Consider the following 21,796-nt stretch of genomic DNA (forward strand, 5'->3'; position numbering starts at 1 on the left):
ACGATAGAATTTATTCTCATAATTGTTTTAATAGCTTTTGTATAATCCTCATCGCTATTATGAGATATAAAATGTATTTATCAAATCTGTAATCATTGTGCCAAAAAATCTGAATTGCTGTAATATTTTGTATATTGTTAAAACTGTAACTTTACAATTGCAAAAAAAATTAAAATAAATAGTAGAGGTGATAAACATTTCCAGTGAAATCTACCTGATGACTTACTATCCATACTCAGATGCCAAGTATCTCAGAAAGTAACCATCTGTGACTAGTAATAATCAGATATATAGAGATTAGAAACGCATGTGCAAACAAACAAATGTCAGTTGCATTGAAAATGAATTTTTCTGCATGAAACTGTGTATTTTAATAATGAAATGGAGATCGTTTTTAAACTTTAAAACCTCATTTAATAATTTTATGTCTTATGGGGTTTATACTGAGTTCAGTATTGCATAGCATTTTAATTCAACTGTGAATCTAAAAATTTACAACCACTTTTGAAAGAGATGTATCCTTACTCTGGAGTGTGTTACTGAATACATTAAAGCTGTAATGAAAAAAAATATATATATACAATGAACTTTAAGGGGGGAAAAATAGGAACAAGAAATCAAAGACAAAAGCATTGGGGTCAACTTTGGTGGAATAATGAAGGTATGAAGGTTTCCATTAGGCGTTTTTTTCTTTTTTCTTCTTTTCAAATCCTAATGAGTTTATTGGGCTTGCTAACAAAACATAGGGTGTTTTGTTTTTGTTTTTTTATTCAGATGGCTTTCTCAGCTTATATATCCTTAACCCCCCCCCCCCGACATACAGCTAAGTTTGGCTGATTGGGATGGAGAGGTAACTGAATTCCCTATCAACTCCTTGATGAGCATGGGAAGGAGGTGTGACAATAGCTTGCCAGCACAGTGGTTGGAGAATACTTCCATGTAATACTGCACCCCTTCCTCCAGCTTTTATGTTCTTTTCATCAACCTTTTCCACAAAAGACACTGGGCCCTGGTGGGGGTGATAGGTGTGAATGATCTTCCTCCCATTGTGACAATGCGCTGAACTTTCGTGTCTCTGCATCATCTTCTTTCCATGGCCTGTTGGCCCATGTCAATGGGATTCCATGTACTATAAAAACACAAACAGCAAGAAGCAAGAACATCTATATGGTGGCTGCTGTAATAACTTAACCTGTGGGTGTAAACACAAATGCTCAGATGGTACTTTAGCAGGTACATTACATCCATCTAACAAAACAATTGCAGTGACTTCCCCACTGGGGCCAGGCCAGGGGCTTGGCCTGGTCTACAATACCAGATGTGTATCACACCTCTAGGAGCAGGCATTATGTCCAATTGAAAATTTGCTGGTTGTACATACACTACACGCTCCACTATCACACCAGCAGGAACATCTTGTTTGGCATGATGATATTGTAGCACTCGGGGTCCATTGTTAAGCAGAATTATAGGGGACAGTTCCACCCCAGTCATCTGCATGTTGCCTTATGGCACCATGAAAGCTACCCATCCAGTGGCAGGGAGTTTCCAGCTTAGTCTATGCTTGATTTCTTCTGCCCCTGCATTCACATCACACAATGTCTTCAGCAACAGGGTTTTATTGTCCACTTCTGGTATACAACCAACATTATTGGCAATGGCCTTTATTGTTTTGGGAACTCTAAGGCCCCTCTGACCAATAGTGCACAGGGGACAACTCACCCCGGCACTGGGGCTTTCATTTAATAACCATACGACTTCTGTTAGGCCTTTTTTCCATTCCCATAGGGTGCACGAAAGTTTCTGTTTTGCAGCATTATTCCCTGACTTCTGACTCTGTTTTCCTTTTACCTCGTCTTCTATGATGTAGCCTGAACATTGGCAGAGGTAGTATAGATATCCTATTTAAAGTCAAGCACTCCACAAGCACTTATTTTCAATACTTTGACTAGCTGTGGGTCTTAACATTAATTTCAGCCACTGCAAAAAAAAAAAAAAAGCCTCTCTGATGAACTGAGAGCAGTATTAATCTACGGATATGAACATAGGCATTTAGAAGGAAGTTTGGCACCATGCACGTTTAGCAAAACAACAGTAATAGGTTGTGCTTAATACCTATGACCTCCCCTAGCAAATTTCTTTGCCAGGTTTACAGAACCAGATATGATTTCCCTCCTGTGGAGCAGGCTTCAAATCTAAGCAGGAAGTAGTTGGCTACCCCCCACAACAATCATTCAACCATTGACCCAGTTGGCATATCTTGGCAGTCAGGTCATTATTGTAGCTTGTGGTGCCTAAGTAAGATCATTGAAGATTTTTCTCCCCAGCAAGTTGCATGGCACCTTCTAGTACTATGAAAGCTAACCAGCCAGGAGGAAACTTCTGGCTCAGATTCAGCTTGATTTCTCAATGTCCTGCAATCACAGTTTGTTATGTCTTCATTAATATGATCTTATGATCTAGTTCTGGTGGGCAATCAAAGACATTGGCAATAACCTATAAGTTTGTGTAACTTCTGGGGACTTCCCAATCTATAATTCCTGGGGAAGTATCCCATACTTGTTACTGGGATTTTTGTTTAGTATTTTTTGGCTTCTGGGAAGAGTATTATCCACTCCTAGAGGAGGCTTTTCAGATAATTCTTTTAATAGATTTACAAAATAGAAAGTTTCTCAAGAGCTGTTTACATGCTTTCTTCTCCATATACTTCCCTTGTCTTCATGCAGTGGTTGACGTTTCATTCCTTGTCTTTCCTATATGGTAATGATCATAAATTAAGTCTTGAGAGAAGCATGTATCCTTACTCTGGCAACAAACCTGAATCTTCTTAGAAAAGAGAATTTTCTATAATATCATATGGATCTTCTTCACTAATGATATTCATAATAATTTCTCAGCTATAGAACAGGCATCCCATTTCTTATGATGGGCTCAAATTCTTCATATTCTCTATTATATAAAGAAGCTGTCTATTCATTTTCAGTGGTTTCTTATTCTTCAGTGCCTTTTGTGGATTCCAACTGCAATGCTTTCTGTTGTCTCTGTTTATACCATCTATAGATAAGAAGTTTTAGAACCAAATCAATAGTGATTTCTTCCCCTCTAGTCACATACAGGCTTCATTGTGGAAAAGTACAGCATTCATAGAAGTGATCTCTCTACTGAGTGACTCATCCATAATATTTATAACTCCCCACATTTGCTATAGAATATGCTCCTTTGCTACTCTATTCCTATTAATGTAGTTATTTGCTGAATTTATAAAAGTTAATAATCCTTGAAATCGAATCATTTCTCTATGGCTAAGCCTATGCATCTGCTTGTGTTCACAGGTCTTGTTACTGCTTTGTTTTGTTCCTCATTAAGTTTACATTGCAACACTTTAAACAAGTTTTTCCCTGTGGCCTTAGCTGCTAAATCACCTGTATTTTTCCACTCATCTGCCTTGCACTAGCATCACATTTAATTTTTAAAGCTCAGAATCAATTAATGCCATATATTTTCTCATATTTAAGTGGTATGATAATTTGATACACATTTATGCTTTTTATAAAAGAAATACAAATAGCCAAGAAGTATGTGAAAAAATAATATCACTTAGTATTTTCAATAAATCAGTAATAGTACTGAATTTTGTAAAAATTTGGCCCTTGGTATAAATCTTTTTATTGATCTATGAAATAAAATGAAAAAAATATAAATCAATCGTTATTCTTTTATGGAAATGTATAATTTCCTCTTTGCAACAAATGGAGACTATTTCAAATATCTACAACTGGTCACACATAGAGAATAAGTGTCGGTGAGATGCTCAGCCCTAAGTGACACATCTACAATGGAACTTCTATACCTAAGGCTCATGAAACATAGTGGAACAAGAAGTAGAGAGAACATTATGCATCTCAATGCTCATCAGCAAAGTTTCCTCATGTAACAATGGGTGATGAACACACAAGGTCATGGTGACAGCATACACAAGACCCAAGCAAATTTAATCAGACAAAACCCAGCATAGAGTAAGGGAAATGTGCCAAAGCTCTCAACCTTAGCTGAGGAACTATTGGCAGCTGATCACTGATGGGTGAGGGAGAGCTGATATTATTTAAGGAAGTGATGATGCTAAATATGATGAGCAGTCTCCAGTGGATGAACTCATACTGAGGGACTTTTGGGGACACAAATTTAACTTGATAGGCTTTAACATACATAGCAAATTACATGAAATCCTGTGGATAGACTAATATGGGGAGGGGTTGCAGATAAGGATGGGGGTCTAAAAAAGGTAAAAAAATAAAAGAAAAAAAAGTATAATCTCCAGGAAGGAAACTTAGTTGCTTCAGTTATTGGTTGAAGTTGATTTTCTTTTTTCCCTACAGAACACTATTTCTCTGGGCAAACTATGGTTATTTTAAATTATAAATGACACTTTTGCTAGTAATATAATAAAAATTAATAAGTTTAGAAAATATATGCACTACTAAGGCTTTTACAACTTCTCAAATCTTAAAGAGAATTTCCTAATGAAAGTAGAAGTAATATTAATAAATGTATTTTTGATATTGTATAATAAAATATGCTAATAATTAGGTTTTTATGATTCAGTGAATCAATATTCCCCAAGTAATCAGTACACTATGCTAGAAAATCACAGATGAATTCCATTCAAATTGTAAGACAAATCAATGAATTTCAATGTAATACTAATATGGCCTCATCCATTGTGAATACCTTTCAAGAAATCATCACTTGTTGAATTTGGTAAGTAGTCTTATATTAGAGTATACAGATAATGTGAAAAGACTACTAAGATAATAAATTTTCTCCAATTCCTTATCTGTGTAAGGTACCGTTTTTGAAATGGTTTAAATGAAAAAATATGTATTACAAAATATGAATGCAGAGTAGATAGAAAGTCTAGCCATCATTTATGAACCAAGGAAAATGCAGAAAATTTCTCCTTTATATAGTTTTTTTATTTTTCATTTGATATTTATTTTTATAAAGATATATTATTTCTATGAACATATGATTGGAGAGTAGCTATAATGTTTAAATGAGTTAATAAATATTTTAAAATTTCTCAATTTGAATTCCAATGCATGGATTTTTGATTTACATTGTTCTCATTAGCATTTTCATGGTTCTCAATTTTTTATGACAGTGAAGAAAGCTTTAGAAGAATATTTATAAGAATCAAATAGTCATTAAAATATTACAGAATTTGAAAAAATTTAGAAATTAATACTCTAAGATACAAAATTGTGTAAAACAAGAAATAAATGTAAAATTTGTAAATAAAATATTGACTGGTAAATTGGCTTATCACTTTATATGTCTTCCTATATATTCACATAAATAACAAATTGTTCATATTATACTCTACATAGAAAATTGTATTCTAAACATTCAAACATCTCTTTGAGATTATTATTTTCATCTTTTTGAAATTTTAATAAAAACTTATAAACTTTATGTGACTTGTGTAATTTCACATCAAAAGTAAGTAATGTTCAACATTAACCTCATTCTCAAAGTCCTGTTAATTAGTCAATCATTTCAGCATTATGTAAAATACATGTGCTGAGTTATCCATTAAAAATTCTTTTATTCAGGAGCTGGAGAGATGACTCAGCAGTTAAGAGCACTGGCTGCTCTTGCAGAGGACCCAGGTTTGATTCCCAGCACCCACATGGCAGCTATGAACCATCCTTAACTCAAGTCCCAGGGGAACCTAAAGCCCTCTTCTGACTGCTGCAGCATTGCACAACATGGGTGCACTCATATACGTGCAAGCAATGAACTCATACACATAAAATAAAAAATAATAAATAAAATATTTAAAACTTCGTGATCCTTGGGTGGAGCGATGTGTTGTTAGGTGGTAAGTCCTTATAATAGATCAAAACATATTCAGGAAGGTCTTCCTAAAGGCCTTTTAAATATCAAAAATATTTAGGAAGTTATATGCCAAGGAGTGGTATAACTGGGTCAAATGGTAGTTTCATTTGTAGTGTTTTAAGAGTTCTCCACACTGCTTTCTATAGAGGTTGGACAAGTTTGCAATCCTACCAGCAGTGGATGAGTATTCCCCCTTCCCCACATCCTCTCCAACACTTGGTATCATTTGTTCTCCTGATCTTAGCCAGTCTGACTGGGGTAAGATGAAATCTTAAAGTGGTTTTAATTGGCATTTCCCTAATTACTAATGATGTTGAACACTTTTTTTAAGATGCTTATTAGCCATCTTTATTTCTTCTTTTGAAAATTCTCTGTTCAACCCCTTAGCCCACTTTTTAATTGGGTTACTTCCTTTCTTGATTCTTTGTTTTTTGAGTTCGTTATATATTCTGGATGTTAAAACTCTTCCAGATGTGTTGCTAGTGAAGATTTTCTCCCACTCTGTGGGTTTTCTTTTCACGTCATTGGATACTTCTTTTTTTTAAATTGACTTTTATTTATTTAATAACCACATGATTAGAAGAAACACTTCATTACAGCTTTAGCATATTCAATAGCAATTTCCAGAGCAAAGACACATCTCTTTCAAAAGTGGCTGAAAACTTTTAGGTTCACAGTTGAATTAATACAGTTATACAATATTGAACTTGGTATAAACTGTGTAAGACATAAAATTGAATGAGTTTTTAACCTTTAAAAATATCTCCATTTCATTTTAAAATATACTGTTTCATACAGGAAGACTAATTTTTAATGCTGCTAACACTTAGATGTTTGCACACACATCTCTAATCTCTATGTATCTGATTATTACTAGTCACAGTTGGTTGCACTCAGCTCCTTGGCACCTGAGTATGGATATAAAGTCATCAGGTATATTTCAATGGTAATGTTTATCACCTCTACTAATTAACATGAAGTAAATTTTTATGCTTCCTCCTCAAATACAACCCATTTTTAAAAATTTGTTGATGTTTTTGTGTGTATATCATACAGAACATCTCAAATAATCTTATTCATCTACATACACAGTTCCCAAATGGCACCCTCCCATAGCCTCACCATCCCCTTTCCAATGGAGCCCATATACTCTATATACTCTGTCATCCCTGTTACTGTCCACTGTGTTGTAAGCACCTCCAGCCATTTCCCAGTGCTTGTCCATCTGCTGAACCTAGTCATCCTATCTAGAGAGCCTTGTTTTAGGAAGATCAGCTGTTCCTCATCTAGCAGCAATCAGTTGTCAATATTCCTTCAGATAAGATTGGGGTCTGCTGTTCATTTTCCCAGTTCTATGCAGGGTTACTATCTGGGAGTCTCTTGGGTCACCATGACCAACAACCCAAAAGAATGTATCTCCTTTCTGGCATTGTTTGTCATTATGTAGCCTTTAGCTATACATATGGATAATTGAAAAATTATAATGACCCTTTTTTAAAAAATTGACCCTTTTATCCTTTGGTTACACTTTCCTTTTGGGTGTTTAAGACCATAGAGTCCATCCAGATAAACCAATTTATTTTTACTCTTAAGAACATTTGAGGATCTGTTCCTCAGGGGTCACATGGGCTTGGGTGGAGCCCCTGGCTCCTTTCTTTTACCAGTTTCATCTATGTGAATATAAGTCAAAGGCCTACTCGACCATAGCTGGCTTTGCTTGGAAGCATGGAGGAAAGTTTCCTCTGTGTTGACCCTCCTCTTTGTAGAGAGGACACTGGTTCAGGCCCATCTGGTGGGGTCTCCATAGCCTCCTTGATCAAGAGGACAGGTGACTCACCACAGTTACAGGACATCTTTTGATGTACAGAAACTTTTTAGTTTAATGAGGTCCCATTTGTTGATTCTTGACCTTGTTTTCTGAGCAATTGATGTCCAGTTTAGAAAATCCTTTCCTACAACTCTATCTTGCAGATTATTGCCAATGTGGTCTAATAACAGTTTCAGTGTTTCAGGTTTCAAATTGAGGTCTTTGATCCATTTGGAGTTGACTTTTGTGCAAGGTGAAAGATAGGGGTTTAGTTTCAGTCTTCTATAGGTGGAGATCCAGTTTTGCCAACGCCATTTGCTGAATATGTTGTCTTTCCTCCAGTGAATGTTCTTGGCCCGTTTGTCAAATATCAGGTGGCTGAAATTGCATGTATTCATATTGGGTCTTCAATTTTGTTCAATTGATCGACAGGTCTGTTTTTGTGTCAGTACCATGTTGTTTTTATGACTATTGCTCTATAATACAGTATAAAATCTTGTATAGTAATCCGCCCCCCCTCCAGCATTGTTCTTAATACTTTGGGTTGCTTTAGCTATTTGAGGCCTTTTGTGCTTCCATATGAATCTTTGGATTTTTTTTTCCAATTCTGTGAAGAATGCTATGGGGATTTTGATTGGCATTGCATTGAATCTATAATTGGCTTTTGGTAGGATGGTCATTTTCACAATATTGATCCTTCCAGTCCATAAGCAAGGGAGGTCCTTCCATCTTCTGATGACTTCCTCAATCTCTTTCTTTAAAGATTTAAAATTTTCATTGTAAAGATCTTTAATGTCTTTGGTCAGATTTATTCTGAGATATTTATTTTATTTTCTTTTATTGAGGCTATTATGAAAAGGAGTGTCTTCATGTACTCTTTCTCTGATTGCTTCTTATTGGTATACAGAAAGATTATAGACTTTTGTAGACTAATTTTGTAAGCTGCCACTTTACTGAAAGTGTTAATCATTTCTAGGAGTTTTCTGGTGGAATTTTTGGCTTCTGTTAGGTATAAGATCATATCATCTGAAAAAAAGGTATAATTTGATCTCTTCTTTTCCAATTATTACTCCTTTAATTTCCTTTTCTTGTCTTATTGCTCTTGCAAGTGTTTCAAGGAAGGATATGCAGAGAAGGGAAGATTAGTGATAGCCTAATAGTAGAAAACATCATAAAGAAGCCAAAAGAATCCTGAGAACTTCATACAATTAGTAATATTGGAGGAGAGAGAGAGAGAGAGCAAAAATAAAATGGTCCAGAAATAGACTGGACAATTAGATATTGTAGAGGTCTTATTTTTTTTCTAATTTAGCTCGAGATAGCAGTAGGAACCTACTATTTTGCTTTAAGTTGGAATTTGTATGAAACTCACTGCAATAGGATAGATGGAGGAAGGATGGAAAGAGGGAATGGAAGAGATAGAGAAAAATGAAAGAAGAGCGAGAGATTGTTTTTCCTCTAGTTTTTGTTCTGTTGGGGTTCTAATGGATTAGCGTGTGTTCACATGCTTTAGTAGAATAGATCTTCATTCTGTGTGTTTATGTGAATGCTAATCTCTTTCAAAAAGACTTTTACAGATACACTGAGAAGTAATGTTTAACTAGATACCCAAACACCTCTTAGCCTAGTTAAGTAGATGTGTGAAATTAGCTACCACAACCATCACTGCATTTTAGTGTGGCAAAACCTTGAATTTAAGAGAATCTTACTATGGAGTAATAACTAAGAAAATAAATTGGACATAGAGCAATGTAGATGGCCAAAATGTGAAAATTTAAAAAATATGAAAGTTTTAAGTATTTAAACAGCAAACTACTAATTAGGTTTAGGAAAAAAGGAAAAGAATGAAGTATTTTGAAATCTAGTGTTCAAGGAATTCCATTAAAGTACTGTGTTCAAGTTGAGTGGACCATAGTAATTTTCTCCAGAAAGGGTAAATGTGCATGAAGGAGCATCTGGATAAGAAGGAATTGGGAAATGTGATGAGACTTGAGAAACAGCTCAAGGACTTAGTGCTGTCAAAACATGGAAACAGTTCAGTGACTGGATCTCCTAATGATTAATATCTAGTAGACATGAGTAAGCACTGGAATCCAATGTTGTCACTGATAAAGAAAACCTGTCACTCATTTTATCTTGAGAAGGAGCTGGCTATTTCACGGTGGTAGCATCATGACAGAATGGTTTTATATTTGCTGATACCAGCAGAGTCATAAAATTATCTTTTCTGATTTAAACTCTGCTTAGCAGACAGCACTGTAGTATCATGGATAAGACTCTCAAGGCCATTCATTTTATTTAGTACTTTTCCTATTTTGTAGTCTCCCTCATCCTGTACAAGGGCTGGCTACATCAATCTGGTGGTCCAGACTTGCATCAGAAGTTTCTCTGGGTAATGTTAACTGTGATCAGATTTCAGTTGTTCTTCCTGTTTCTTTTGTTTTGGTGTTAGTTGCTGCACCCCCTGATGGGAAAATGAGTATGAAGAAGCATTTGTGACTCCAGCTGAAATTCATCACCCAACTGTAATTTAAACAATTACCAGAAACAAAATGATTAATCATTTCTGTAATTAGATTTCAGTGTCAAAGACTTAACTGAAGCCACAAAACTGTTACTAAAATCAGGGCCATGTGTCTTTTTCAATTTAACTCAGAAAAGAATATGGAAGTACTGGATGACTGGGGCACTAAGTACAATTTATTGTATTTTTAACATAAAATGAAAGATGCTAAAAACTAAGATAGACATTTACTTTGTCCATCTTCTACTATGCACTACAAAATGTGTGCTTTGTCTATAAATAACAGGGAAAAAAACTGGAGAATTTTCTCCTGTGTCATGATACTCTTGGTTTAACAGCTCTGGACACACACACAAAATAATTCTGCATTTAATGTAGAGTAGACAAGAGGTATGAATTGGAAAACAAGAGTTTGTGAATATTTGTGCTTAAAAAATACATAGAGAGAATAGATGTGTTTAAACAATGGGGAAAATGATTTCACAATAAGCCAGAAAAAAAGAGTAAGAGCTAAGTTGATACAAGGATGCTGAGGAAGCTGTGGGGGAAAGGTGTCCATGCAGTTTGATTCCCAGATGTTTGGTCTAAACATTTGGGAAGGGAGTGTCTATGATACTGTGAAACAAAACAAAAAACATATTTGAGATAAGATGACAGAACTGATAATAATGGAGCTTCATTTTGTTTTCTGTTTAAATTTGATTGGGATGAACAGTCACGTTCCTGGAAGAGATGAGCATTTTAGTAAGTAGAGTGAGCCAGGCTACATTCCATAAACAGCACCATCCAATCCACAGAGGGCTCAAACAGAACAAAATACCAGAAAGGGGGAAATTATCTCTTTCCATGAGCTATAGCATCCTTTGTCTTCTACTTCAGACATCCAAGGTCCTGAGCCTTTGGATTCTGAGACTCCCACCAGTGAATTCCCTTTGCTCAGCTCTCAGGTCTGTGCAATTTTGTTGGGAATTATACAATAGTCTTACCTGGAACACAGGCCTGCTTACTCACAATAGTTATACCATGGACTTCTTTTGGTGTCTAGTTCACATATAGTATGAGATAGAGTTTTGCGGGACTTCAACATCGTTAATTGTGAGGCAATTCTCATATCCATAGAGATAGACAAAAGATATATCTCCATAGACAGATGATAAATAGATATCAACTGATAACAGATAATTAGACACCTAGAGATAGATGATACAGAGCTAGATGATAGACAGATCCATAGATAGATAGATAGGTAGACAGACAGATGATAGATGGATGATAGATAGATAGATACATAGATGGATAGATAGATAGATAGATAGATAGATAGATAGATAGATAGATAGATAGATAGATAGATAGATAGATGGATGATGGATTAGATAGATAGATGACAAAAAGATAGATTGATTCTGCTTCTATGAAGATCCTTGAGTAACACAGTAAGTGTTAGAAGCCATAAATGGTGTTACCTGACAGGGCATAAAAATTGCCTATTAAATTTCACAAAATTGATGTTTTATTGAACCACATACCTCCACAATCCAAATTAAATTTATACTTTTTAAATAAGAAAAATAAATATCAAATACATAGCATTTCTATTTTATAAAGCCTCAGTATAATTTCTAACAGATATAGTTAAAAGTTATAAATTAGAAATGTTCATTAATAAAATTGTTTCTTTTATTATAACTATCTCCCAAATTTTTCTGCAGTGTGTGGAAGCTATCAGTTTGACATGAGAATGAATTTCATAGAACCCCAAATAGCTTCAGAGAGTTAAAACTTTCATCATACATTATGCAATAAATAAATGCACAGGTATTCAAGAATAATTATGTGATCATGTTTTATCACACATGATTATATGTAGAGGTATAATTTTCATATGCTGTATGATCACTTTCCAGTATAAATTGGGGTTTTAAGATGCTATTGGGCTAGAGAGATTGCTTGGTGGTTAGAACACTTGCTTCTTTTCCAGAGGACCCAGATCATTTCCCAGCAGCCACATGAGGAGGCTCACACTGCCCTCTCAAGATAAACTCACTCCAGATCAGGGAATCAAATACCCTCTACTTCCCTCTACAGGTACCTACAATCATGTGCCCATACCCACAAACAGACACACACATACACAAAGTTAAAATAAAATATGTTTTTAAAAATGTTATTATCATTACAAATAACTTCTTTCGTTTTCTCTACAAGCCCCTGATCTCAGTTTAGAAGACAATACATACATTTGTAAATATAGTATGAAGTAGATTCTAGGACATCCACAAAAATTATCATTTATTTTGTAGATAATATTTCCATTGCTACTTCCCTTTAGAAAATGTGGTTCTTGTAGTGAATTCAGAATCTTCACATCTTATTACACTCTGGCTGTTTGACATCAATATCCAGAGTAAAATAAGCAGAACACTCAATGTCGTGAGGCACAATATTTTATTATGCATTCATGATTGGAAAGATATATTATAAAATATAACAGAAGTATGTAAAAAAGTCCAACTTAATACAGCACTTTTCATGGTCTTTTTAAGTCATAGGAATACAGTATATAAAGATATTAACTTACAACAGATGTTAATATTTAGGACAACTTTTATTTGCTTCACTTTTCTCTTGGAGTTATTATCTGGTTTATTCCTCAAAATGGTACTTGATCAGAAAAGGTCAAAACTGCCTCTGGTAAAGCTGTTTTTAGTAGAAAATATAAAACATTTCCATCCATTCACTTAATTTATTCATAGATTCTAGAATTTAAATAATTAACAAAACACATATTTTTAAATACAATAACAGCAATTTCTTTTAAAAACAAAGCATTCTAATTTGCAATTTCTTGTATTCAATGATCAATGCAATTCATTAATTTGAATAATGACACAAATTGAAAAAAATGCAGATCAGTCAAGGGATTAAGAAATTTTGATTCCAAAAAGCCTGACAATGAATCCTAGCATATCTAAGTTGTGTGACATTTGGGGATTTTTTTTCTGTGTCTCTGGTTTTGCATCAGTTAGTTTATGTGCTTTAAAAATTTCTTTAACCACTTTTAGAGTGTAATTATATGGTGACATGAATTTAATATGTTTAGACAAATCCTTAACTTGAACAAGACCCAATATCTGAAGAAAAAGAACATGCATTTTATTGGATCCTGGGTCACTGAACCGCAACATATCACCTTGTGCATGACAGTATATAGAGACACCTAATAATAGATTATCTGCTTCTTAATGTGGAAGCAACTATAAATTGTTTACTTTTTATTTCTCACTTAAATTGAAAACAAATATAATTTTTCAGTACATTTATGTCTTTTCAAAAAGAAATGTTTTAAAAGGTGGACAACTAAAATATGTGAAAGGAAAAAGGAGAAAAATGATATTTCTAGTCGCTACAGCTCTTTTAAGATAATTTTTAAAATTTTTGCAATACAATTTGATGATATTTAGATTCTCTCCCCTATCTGCACCTCCCTTAACTGCCCCCTGCCCGATTTAATATTCTCTCTCTATATATAGATATATGTATATATATATATATATATATATATATAAATACACATATGTATGTCTGTATATGGCTTATAGAGTCTAATTTGTGTCTCCAAAAGTCCTTCAGTATGTGCCCATCCATTGGAGCCTGATTTTCCTACCAGGACGCTTATGCTTGAAAGAGACTGTCTCTGCCCGTCCCAGTAGCCATATGCTGCTACAATTTCCTCCAATTATGTAGGGTTGTATTTTCTTACCACTTCCTCAGGTATATGCTGGGCTTTTTCTGGTTTGAGTTTACATGGAACTTGTGTATTCTGTCACTGTTGCTGTGAGTTCATATGAGTAACTGACCAGCTGTCTGGAAGGCTCTGTTTCTGCTGGTCATCCATCTTCTCTGGTTTTTACAGTTTTTCCACCCCATCTACAGCAATGATCCCTGAGCCTTAGGAGGCAGAAGTTTGATATAGATGTCCTAATCAAGGATAAGCACTCTGACGACTCTTGTTCTCTGCATGTTGGCTAATTGTGGATTTCATCTGCTGCATAAGGGAGCTTTTCTGGTGAGCTCTGAGATATACATTAATGTATGGGTATAACAACAAGTCATTGAGAGTCAGTTTAATATGATAACTTTTTAGTTGAAAACTAGAATTAGGTTCTGCCATGGGAGCCATCTCTCCTCAGGTTCCTAAGACTGATACCAACGTGAGGTGTGTGTTGCTTCCTAGGAAGGGACTTTAAATCTATGTAAAGAAGAGTGGTTGGTTGGTTATTACCATCAAAATCTTTGTTCCACTATTGCACCTGTGGGCTTATTGGGCCAGGCCAGTTATTGTTGTAGTTCACAGGACACACATTTGGGTAAGGTTGATTATTATTTTTTCTCTCTGGTAATGTGAATAGCATCTTCCAGCACTACAAATTCTAGCCAAGGAGATGAGGCTCTGAAGTCATCAGCAACTTGATTTCCCTTTAGTCTTCAATTTGTGTATGTATTGTCCTTAGTAATAGGGTCTTATCATCTATTTTGTCGGTAACCTGGAGCAGGGACAATGGCCAGTATTGTTTGAGGGTTTATGGGACCACTGATCAACAGCTTCTAGAGAAGTAGTCCATTTCTGACACTGAGGATTGGGTTTTTTTTTTTTTTTCTCATTCGTCTATGATATCTAGAAAGAGAAATGTCCCCATTATAGGATAACTTCCATTAATCTCCTTATGATATATATGTTTATGCTTTAAGAAGCTTCTATAGTGGTCAGTTCCCATATGGCTTTTTCTAAAGGCTGTTCGTGTTATTATCCCTCCCCACACTCCTTCCTCTGTATAGCCCTCCCATTCCCCACCCTATTTAACACTTCCTAGTCTAATGCTGCCCTTTTCTCCTTCATATCACTGTATTCAACCACCCCCCCCCCCCCCCCGCCACACAGGAACCTACCCAAGGCCATTTATTTTAAAAATAAAAAAATATGAGTATATTGCCTGCATGTATGTAAGTGCACCCATGTTGCACAGTGCCCATGGTCAGAAGATGGCATCAGATCCCCTTGGAACTGGAGTTATGTATGGTTGTTAGCTGCTCTGTGGGTACTGAGAATGGAACCGTTCTCTGTAAGAGCAGTCAGTGATCTTAACCACTGAATCATCTCTTCAGGCTCAGTTTATTAGTTTCTTGACCTCTCTAAATTTTCAAACTGAAACATGCATATCTAAGATCTCACAGCTAGCATCCAGCCATGAGCAACAAAATGTGACATTTGTCTTTCTGCATCTGGATTACCTAACTCAGGATGTTTTCAGCTCCATCCATTTACCTGAAAATTTCATAGCTTTGTTATTTTAAGTGCTGAATGATACATCTGTGTATCTTCTTTAATAAATATTTTAAAAGATGGGCAACTAAAATAGATGAAAAAAAGAAAAGGAGAAAAAATGTTACTTATTTCTAGTCATTGTGACCTTTTGACACCACATAATTCAGTGATATTCTATGAGATAAAAAATCAATATCTTCATTATTCTCATATACTATGCTATTTTAATAGCCTTGTCAAATTTTACTGATATACAATGTCTTATACATATTTAATGTATATATGTTATTCAGCTTGTAAAATGTAGACATTAATGATACTGTCACCAAAACTCAAGTAAAATCACATGCAGCTCCTCCCAAAGTTCCTTGTAATTTTTAATATTTGATTAAGGTAAAATCCAGTATTACAATGAATGAGAAAAGTGTATGTTGAATCTTCAGTATTTAAGAGACAATGGGGCTGGAGAGATGGCTCAGGAGTTAAGAGCACTGGCTGCTTTTGCAGAGGACCCTGGTTCGATTTCCAGCACCCATATGGCAGATAACAACCATCATAATTCTAGTTTCAGGGATCTGACTCCCTAATCTGACCTCTACAGGCATTGTACAACATGGGTTCACTTTGTTACATGCAGGCAATACATCCATACACATAAAATAAAAATAATAAATAATTTTAAAAAATGCCTGGACAAAAATGTAGTAAAAATTTAAATATATATTTTTAGGGAAAATTACTATCTCATACCCAAATGCTTTGGTAGTACTACAGGGGTTCCTTCCTTCCCTTCCCTTTCCTTCCCTTTCCTTTCCTTCCCTTCCCTTCCCCTCCTTTTTTATTTTGCCTTATTTACACTTATGATTTATTATTGTTATTGGGAATGTTATATTAAAATTAGCCTGATGCTTCTTCCACACCTTGAGACCATATTTGTGAACTGCAATCCAATTTAGTATATAAACTACAACCTAAGAAAATATTCATGCAAGATGTAATTATTATAAGCAATCATAGTGAATGAAATTCAATAGGCTTCCAGATAGACTATATATATAATAGGTAAATGCTGAGTTATAACAAATCAAGGTGTTTCTGTTGTGTAGTTCCTTCTTCTATGATTATACTACCCATATTAATGAGTAGAGCTCTCTAAACCTCTGTTGTATCTGATTGCTAATAATCAAACACTACTTAAATTTAGTTTGCCCAAAGCTTGTGTGTGTGTGTGTGTGTGTGTGTGTGTGTGTGTGTGTGCAGGGGGTGAATGTACCATAGTGCACGTGACTGTCTGGTGTCAGTCCTTGCCTTCCCCTTTATTTGAGAAATGATCTGTTACTGTTTGCAGCTGTGTACTCTGGGCTAGCTGGCACATGAGCTTCTGTGGATTCACCTGTCTCTGCTTCTCATCTTGTGGCAGGAGTGCCCTGCTATTACAGATACTTGCACTATGGCCTCTGGCTTTTATGTAGGTTCTGAATTCAGGTCATCAGGATTGTATTACAAGCACTTTACCCTGTCCAAAAAGACTCTTATTTTTAAGTTCTTTTGTTGGTTTTAATTTTATTTTGAATAATAATGATATGAAGGGTTAATCCTAGTCATTAAGATTATGTCTAAGTGTCCAGATAGCACTGAACAATTAGAAACCACTGTTCTTAAAAATAAGCAAATATATGTATATATCATATAATTAGGAATGCAAACTGGCACAATACTATGGAAATAAGTGCAGAAGTTCCTCAGAAAGCTAGAAATAGATCTACCATATGGTCCATTAATACACTCCTGGGCATACATACAAAGAACTCTTCTATATCCTTCTACAGAGATATTTGCTTCCATTTTATTGCTGCTCTTTACGATAGCCGGGAAATGCAGACAGCCTAGATGTCCATCAATGGATGAACAGGTAATAAAACTGTGGTTCATGTGCACAACAGAATATTATTCAGTTGTAAAGCAAAATGAAATTATGAAATACACAGTAAATGGATGGAGACAAAGCGTCAGCATTGATTAGATAGGGACTGGTGAATTCATTTTCTGAGGAGTTATTGGCAATTGCTGGCTGCTGGGAGGAGACTCAGTTTTCTTTTTCATTTTTAAAATATCTTATTTATTATTTTTTGTTGGGGACCCCTGCTGTGAAGTCGTAGTCTCTCCATGTCCGGCTCGGTTTCATATGCAGATGACTCCTTTCAGCAGAGTACCTGGCATCTTCCTAACTCTCCTTTGACGTAGCCGCCATAGAAAACATGGCCTCTGGCTCTGGAAATACCATGCTTTCCTGTGTGATTTTTCAAGCAGTCTGACAGTTTGGCAGCCTGGCGGGAGCCCATTTCCACACGCAAATGAGGCATCCCCAAAATACCTATCAGCTAAAGCTTTTATCACTGCCCCCAGGGTATAAAATATCCCAGTCTTCTCTCAATAATTTGGAGCTAGAAGCAGAGCTGGAGCTAGAGCAGGAACTGGGTCACTGAGACTTGGAATAAAGAGCTGTACCACTGAATCTGACTGAGCTGAGTCTGTGTCTCCTGCCTGCAATCTAGTCTAGGGGGGGCAGCATTCCTCTGTCACCGACTCACAGATCCTAGCTTCAGCTGCCCGTACTTTTCCACGTGGTCCAGCGGCTGGTGGAACTCGCATATTGAGGAAAGTACACGGGTGAAATAAGGACGGAGACACGGCTGGACAACGCTCCAGCAGCAGAGACCCACAAAGACACGGAAAAGCCCTCGGGGCCAGACCCACCATCCTCCAGGCCCACGGCGGAGAAGCCTGCGGACCCGCCGTGCCATTCCGGGAGTGCATGCAGGGACCCCAAGAGTCCAGCGCGCTCGCCATAATTTTTATTTTATGTGTATGCGTGTATTGCCTGCATGTAGGTAAGGGCACCCATGTCGTGCAATGCCTACAGAGGACAGAGATTGTCAGAACCGCTGGAACTGGAGTTATGGACAGTTGTTAGCTGCCATGTGGGTGCTGGGATTCAAACCTGGGTCTTCTGCAAGAACAGTCAGTGTTCTTAACTGCTGCTCTTATCTCTCTAGCCCCCATGAGACTCAGTTTTCTTTAGAGATGTGATCCTTGAGAGGCTACCCATGCTCCAGGAGATTGTCTCACACCCACACACATACAGGAAGGACTAAATGGACTCAATGAGCATTAAAAAAAAGAAGAAAAACAGAGAAAATGAAGTTGGGAGGGAAAGTGCTGAGGGGAATACAGGAAGAATAGGACAGGAGGGAATGGGGTGTGGATTTGATTCAAGAATGTTATATGTATGAACATTAAATAAAATACTAAAAAATAAACGATGAGTATGACTACTTTAATAAAATACTTTATAATGAGTTTATGAAAAGAATAAATTAAATGTATTTTATATTCTAGATATGTGATAATCATATAAATTTGATTTTTAAAGGTTTCCTATGCAATTTGCTAATTTAATTTTCATTTTCCTGTTTTAATTTTTGTATCTATATAGTTTGAGTTTTCGAGTTTGGATTCTGAAAGATTTTGCTAATTTAATTTCTATTCATTTCAATTACTTTCTTGAAATTTTTGTGACCATATTTTTAATGTAAATTTTAAAGTATTTTGAGAATTTCATATATGAGTAATGTATTTACATTATTTTCATTCATCCTCTCCCTCTCCCACTCCTCTCAGGTGCCCCAGTTCTTTCTCTCAAGTTCATGGCCTCTTCTTCTATGTAATTATTATTGTTACACTTCTCTCTTTCTTTATATATATATATATATTTATATATGTATGATAGATATATGATAGCTTGATAGATATGTATGTGTGTGTGTGTGTGTGTGTGTGTGTGTGCATCGCACACATGTGTAAACTGATTTTCCCTTTATCAACAGTCATTGATTTCCTATAGTTCTTCATCTAGGGGTAGGGTCTGAGCAAACCACAATAAAGACTGGCTTGGCAAGGAATCTCCAATGGTAGAATTGTAGTACTGTTATCTTGGCAATAGCCAACTGCTGTTTAATTGGACTTAAGGCCTGATCAGTAGGAGGGAATTTATGCCTGATATTGTAAATCCACTTGACTGGAGAGGTCATAGGTGCTAGAGGAGATCCCTGAGAGGCTATCCACATACAGCTGTGACTTGTCTCATCAACGAATATTCTTTGCTCAGCAGTTGGAGGCTACCACAGAGATCCCAAACTGGTCAAAATGCAGAGAATAATGACTATGGGGTCTGCAGCCTAAACTGACACATCAATAGTGCATCCCCTACACCTAAGACTCAGAGAACATTGAGGAAGAAGGAATGGAAAAGTGGGTAAGAAATAGAGGCTCAGAGTGCCTGCTGCTAGATAGTATCTTCCACACATGACAAGGAAACTGCATCCAAGAAGTCTCAACAACATGGTCACCTATATAAGGCTTGCGGAATGACAACACCAGTAGGGGAGATTTCACCATATTTTTAAAGTATCCCTTTTTGCATTTCGAAGATTGCATTTCCTATTAAGTCCAAGGGTAATAATTGAAATTTATTATCCTCTTTTTTAAATTTAGTTTTGACCTTCCATTTTCTAGTCCATGGTTGATTAATACCTTAAGCATCTCCAGGTAAAGCTTTGGTTAGTTATGTGGTTTATAACTGTTTATATTGCAGAATGAAGCAAAAGGTAGAAAAGTCAGGTCTAACCAATTGGTGACTGCCTCTGCATAGAGTTCTAATAAAAGGTATACATATTTTCATTGGGAATGGCAATGCAAGAAAACATTGACCTCTCTCTTAGTCCAGTTTCTACAGAGAATTCCTCAATACCCTTGCTGAGTGCACACAACTGTAGCTCCAATGTTTGAACATCCAGGGGAGAAGAAACTGGTGCTTAGAGATGATTGCTCTACATGTATCTATAGTCACTTTATTTCAATTCAGCATCACATTCCTGGCAACTATTGTGTTTCAATTATTTAGTTCACAAGCTTTAAAGAAAACACGAATACTTGGCACTGTAAGCACTGCTTAGGTAGTTGGGAAAATACAGCTAAGGATGTAATTGTACTTTAGTTGGTATTTCAACCCATACAGTACTCTTTCTGAGGAGAATAAGTTTGAGACTTCATACATTCTGGTCAATCACCTTACTCCAAATGTTTCTGGAAATATTCAGACTCAGCTAATGAATGGGTCTTAAAATATTTACAAAGGTGTAGTTTCTTGCCATAATAATATTAAAATTGTGTTTTTCATTTCTTCAATCTTAAATTCCAGGAACACTTTAAGTTTGGAGTCTCAACCTACAAAACAACTCTGTTGCCTTGTACTAGTAAAAACTTTGCATGAAATGAAGTGGTTTAAAGAATGTTTTCGTTAAACATCACACTAATTGCTTCAGATTGTTGGAAAATAAAATGTTGCAATTTTATGAAAATGGATATGTAGGTAAATGAAGAGATGACAAAATGGTCCTATATTGTAAAATTGTTTAATCAAGTCCTGGCTTCTCCTCTCAATTAGGAAAAGTCTGTGCAGGATCATGTATGACTGGAGCTTCCACCAGGAATAGTTTAATCTTACCTAATAGGGACAGAATAATGAACTATTAGCAGCTAGTGTGAATAAGAGTTCCTGAAAAGTACCATAATTACAGAAGCCGATTGACTAATTTGAACTTCAGTGATGTGAGGAGAATGGAATATTGTTGGGCCGTCTTTAGCCTCCTTTATAGCCATTTATTATCTACCTCTATGTGCCTAATTTCCTTATGACCATTAGGTAAATCCTGTGTAATAGTAATGTAAGAACAGACCCCTTGTTTCCACCAATCAAAAAGCTAAGAATACATATGAGGCCTATAACTGAGATTCCTCCAACTTGCTCTAACCCACTTAGCAGATGTTTCCACCAATGTACTTAAAAAGTGTCTAGGATTATGATTTTTTTTGTTCTGTAACTTTAACACTTCATGACTCTGTTAGCATGATGGAACATGGAATTTGGGATAACCCGAATCTGTGTTTCTGGACCATGATCACTCACATTTGCCTCCAGAAATAATGTCTCTTATCCCCTTTGAGAAGAGAGCTGCATTTGTTGTGTCATTATCTGGAAAATCAAAAGTTTTATTTCTTTTCTGATTTCCATATACTCATTCCCTATACTTTGCCTTTTTAAAAAGTATTTTATTACATGAAATGCTTGCAGAGGGCATCAGACCCCCTAGGACTGGAGTTACCAACAGTTGTTAGTCAT

Source organism: Nannospalax galili, unplaced genomic scaffold, assembly GCF_000622305.1.
Source record: "Nannospalax galili isolate Female #2095 unplaced genomic scaffold, S.galili_v1.0 scaffold956, whole genome shotgun sequence".
Classification (NCBI taxonomy): Eukaryota; Metazoa; Chordata; class Mammalia; order Rodentia; family Spalacidae; genus Nannospalax; species Nannospalax galili.